This window comes from Montipora capricornis, chromosome 2 (genome assembly GCF_036669925.1).
Source record: "Montipora capricornis isolate CH-2021 chromosome 2, ASM3666992v2, whole genome shotgun sequence".
Taxonomy (NCBI): Eukaryota; Metazoa; Cnidaria; class Anthozoa; order Scleractinia; family Acroporidae; genus Montipora; species Montipora capricornis.
Genome location: NC_090884.1, coordinates 25,604,867 through 25,609,866, shown reverse-complemented (window position 1 = coordinate 25,609,866; position 5,000 = coordinate 25,604,867).

Genomic DNA, 5,000 nt, shown 5'->3' with positions numbered 1-5,000 from the left:
GGTCTAACATAATTGAGTTTGTAAACATATCCACTGTCGCTCAGCGCCTTTTGATATACGGGGGCTGCTTCATTGAAGACTTCCTCACTCGAAGAAATTTCTGACAGTCGCTTGTTGATTCCTTCAGGAATGTTCTTTAAGATGATTGGGGGGTGGTTGGATTTGATGTTGACGTACTGTACACACGTTGTTTGGGTTTCATGTATGGTATGTGCTTTCCCGTGTTTAGGTCTAGGGTGACATCAAGGAAATTGACCACTTTCTTGTTGGCTTCGATCGTAATTCGTAGGTCGTTCTCAATGTTTTGCAAATGTCCTTCTTCATATTTTCAATTTGCCTTGGTGTCCCTTTTGACTATGCCCAATCCATCATCTCTGTATAGCCAAAAGGATGACCCATGTTTTGCTTGTAATAGCGAAAGCATGTAACATACCACTAATTCACATGATTTGATTCTGCCCCATCGAAGCTCCCCATCGTTACATCGAAACCGTTGTTATTACCTTTCTTCCTCCAGGGACTCTTTTCTTTTGAATACTACTGTGCGTTTTGCGTGGAGCGACAGTGGATATCTTTCAAACTCAATTATTATTGTGATGTGGCTCCAAAGACAGGGAGACGGCAAAGGAAGCGTAACATCATCTGGTTCAACCCACCCTACAACGAAAACGTGAAAACCAATTTATCCGTAAATTATCCGTAAATGCTTTCCGAAAAGCAATAAATTACACAAGATCTTCAACAAGAACACAATAAAACTATCCTACAGTTGTATGCCAAACGTAAGAACAATCATCGAAGGAAATAACAAAAGAAAACTGGCAAAAGGGCAGCAAAGATAATGTCCAGAAGAATGCAATTGTCCGAGGAATACCACGTGCCCATTACAAGGAAAATGCCTCTCAAGAGACATCGTGTATCAGGCAACGGTGAAGACCAGCGAAAAGGAAGAAAAGTACGTAGGACTCACAGCAACTGATTTCAAAGCAAGGTACGCAAACCATAAGCATCGTTTAAAGCAAGAGCGAAGAGCAACTCAACTGAACTGAGCAAATACATTTGGCAATTAAAGGACAGCAACACCGACTATACAATTTCGTGGAAAATTCTTTGTCACGCCTCGCATTATACTAACGCGACAAAAACGTTGTAATTTATGCATAGCTGAAAAATATTACATCATATGCCAGCCGCAAACAGCAACACTCAATAAGCGCAACGAGTTGATTAGTAAATGTAGACACAATGAGAAATACCTATTGAAGAACGTTAGGTAAATAGGAGCGTGCAACACGAACGGCCATGTATGACTAAAAAGCGGTAATCTTCAACGAATAAAATCACTCTTGGTTACACACTGATGAGTGCAGGACAAACTAAACGTCCTGTACGAAACAGACCTGTATGAAAAAACCAGAGGCAAAAGTATGATCGTGTCCTGATTATTCATTCATTTATAATTGCCCTACCGCATGGGTATAGAGCACTCTTAGTACAGCTCCGATGTAGTCCTGTTCCTGAATGATAAAACGCCGGGGAGGCCCCGCCCCGCGGCTAACAAATCACCTCTCTGATTGCTCTGTTTCCAGCACAGGGTTGTCGTGATGGTGCAGTGGTTAGCACACCTGACATGTACTCCAGGGAAACGCGGGTTCGATTCCCACTCGCGGCATATGTGTTTTTCATTCAAAATGGGATCAGTCAGTATTTCGTACGGGATCACATGACTACATCGTTGGGTTCCAGCTCTTTTCATTCTTCGAGCCAACAGCGCTAGATCATCCCGCCCCCCAGGAGGGATCACATTGTGGATTCACAGTCCAAGCCTTGGGGGCGAAATGTAGTTATTTTTGAAGTTTTTGAAGAACGGAAGACCAAAATTTGGACAAACCCCTTTGTGGAGCCATGACATTTTTCATTGGGGAGAAAAAACTTTTTATTATGCCCTGAGCGGGATTTGATACCCCATGTCCCGCCAATCAAAAAGCGCAGAGTTTAACTTTTGTCTCTCTTGGGGAAAATCTGCGCTTTTTGATTGGTTCTTTTTCAAATTTGATCAAATTCAATGGTGCATGACTTCTGTATTACACATCTTCTGGAAATAACAAAGACCTGAGCGAAGCTTTTAATGAAAATAAAGCAGGATTTTGAGGTTGCAGAGCTGTGTAAATTTGATGGCACGAGGCTAGTAAAACTATCGACTTTCACGTGCCCAAGTTGGTACGGCGTAGTTTTTTTTTGTCCTTTGGAAGAGGGGGAGATATATTCCGCTCCGCTAAATTCGGGAGGCACTCGGCCGTTTTACGCGTGTAGTTGGAAGTTGCACGCCTTGTCTATTTATATCGGCTGTCCATAAAAAAGTCTTCGAAAAGAAAGATTTGAAAAAAAGTTTTTATGGAACATTTTCCATTTTATGATCCATTTTCCATTTGAAGTTTTTATAGACAAGATTTTTTTCCCAGTCGATTAGTTGAATCGACTGTTACAATGTCTCAAAATAAACGTGACGTCACACGTCTATACGATCCTTTGGGTTGTCTCTGCCTGTGGGTCGCGGTAAAAGGCCTGAAGATTTTATCCTTCGGTCAACTGGTTTGTTTTTTTTTTTTATTTGTTTGTTTTTTAATTATTTTTTTTTTTTTTTATTATATCCAGAACTGGAACTTTTTTATCCAGTGTTTGGGGTGATTTGATAAACACCCTCAGGAATTGTGGTAACCAAAGGGAACGATGCGCGAAGGAATTTTAGAAGAATTCAGATGCGCAGATACAGGTTGATCTTGTGTAAGCAAAAGGGTGAATACATGGATGTGATGTTAGCTACGCCATGCTGATGCGGCCCAAAAGGCCGAAACAGCTGTCCATGGCTGCTAATTGACCGGGTGAAATGGGGGTGATGAAGGATGGTTTGTGCCAAATGTGTCAGAAAAGGTGAAATTTCAAAACAAGTGCACATTGGATTGTTATTGTTTGGAAGTCCACACCGGGTTGGTGTTAAGCGTGTGTCACCTTGCTTTAATTGTTTTGGCTGTGTTTTTTTAGGCTTCTGGTTCACTTTTACTTCTTTAAACGTTCGTTTTGATTATTCGTTATAAAGTTTTCTCGCACCTTGGGTTTGCAAAAATGCAAAAAAAATTGTTGTCTGTCATGTCAAAGATACTACCGATTTGTGCAAAAGTGAATGAATGGAAATCCATTACCGTTGAGTGGACTTTTCCGATGGGGAACTTATTAGTTTCATGGATGCATGTTGGATTGTGTAAACATTCCTAGCGACGCCGATAGTGGGATTTTGACAAAACGGACGACGTTGGTTGACAACTTCAGGCTCGTTTAGTTTTTGAAATTGCGCAATTAAGTTCGGTTTTGGAGTTTTAGACCATTTTTGGTATCCGTTGTGAAAGCCCCCACGAAAGGCGTAAGTGTTTCTTTTTGTTTTTTTTTTTGTCCTCCTGTCTTGTTTTGGGTAAAATTTGCCCTGTCGTTTCAGTTTGACCAGGTGTATTAAAGGTGAACTGTGTGAGCGAAGATTTCAGTGAGATGTCAAAAATGGACACACAATTGTTCAAACCAACATGGGTGGATTTTTTGAAATTTGAAAAGGCCCGGTACAGGGTTTTGATTCGGTTGGAGGAATATTTAATGGAACAGTGTGATAAACACTCCAAATGGATGGATCAGTAACTGCTGAGTGGATGGACTCGTCTTCGAAAGATGACCTGAAAAAGGGCCTGCGAATTTACATTTTGGACGGGATGGAAACCTAAGCCCTAATCTGGATGGATTAAGAAGGGAATTTTTTGGATGGGGAATTCGTTTGGTTGTTGTTTATGATCACCACGAATCACCCGATGATCCTACCGAAGCATTGTCAGCAGCGAATTACCCTCACCTAAACAAATTCATGTCAGGGACCGTCTGATACAAGAATTGTGGTGACAAGGTTAGGTTTTGGTCCGAATTTAGCTAACGAACCAGTTAGGAAATAAACGTTAGTTTCGAACGAACAAACATGAAGGCAAATAACTGGGGGAGAAAATAGTGCCGACGGTTTATCGTTAGTGCACCTGAAAGATTTTGGAAGGTTATAAGATCAATTGTGCATTGGGTTCTCGCCAATTCAGTTAGTATTGACGATGTCGTTCCAAGAGTTCAGTCGTATGAAAAGGTTCTGCTCGAATAATAACCAGACGAGCAGTTTTGGAACAGAAATTTTTTTTTTTTTTTTTCCGACACAATTAAAGATATTTTAAACCCTCGCCAAGTTTAAAGCTGCAACAAGAGCTCAGTGAAACTAAATCATCGAAGAGGGCAGTCTACGCAGAAGCATAACACGACATTAAGGAAGAAAATTATTCAAATTAATAAAAGTCTATAGGGTTCATGAGTAAGCTACATTGTTAGCCAAACAGCACTTTGCATGTGCAATAGGCCCAAATATCAGACAAAAGCGTTTTTCGTCAAGTGCTGTCAGGGTGGCTCCAGTCACCATTAGCATGGTTAAGGCACCAGTCCAGCTATGTACCGGCGGTTACAATGTCAGCTCCTGGTGCAGGCTTATAGTCTTAGGGTCCTGTATAAAGGCTTGACAGTCTAGGTCCTGTCACACAGGCCATTCTCAGTTCATGTCAAGGTTGGGCTACATTCTCAGTTCCTGTTAAAAAGGCTCTGTCTCAGTTAGGTCACGCAGGCTGCTAGCTTAGTCTTCTCTGCACGCGGCTTCAGTCTCAGGACTGTAGGGTTGTATGGAAAGCATTATAGCTTCAATACTCCTAATCAGGGCAGGCTCAAGTCTGCGATCTCCAGAAGTTGTAGACTTGGTACATAGGGTTGAAGTCCTGCAGCTACGCTAGGCACCACCTGTCAGCATAGATTTCGGGTTTAAAATGCAGATTAGAGGTAGTTTTGCCCTAAGGTTAGTTGACTCATCAAGAGCAATTCTAAAAACACCAAATAGAAACAATATTCAAGTTGTTTAGCCAAAGCGGCAGTTAGGTCAG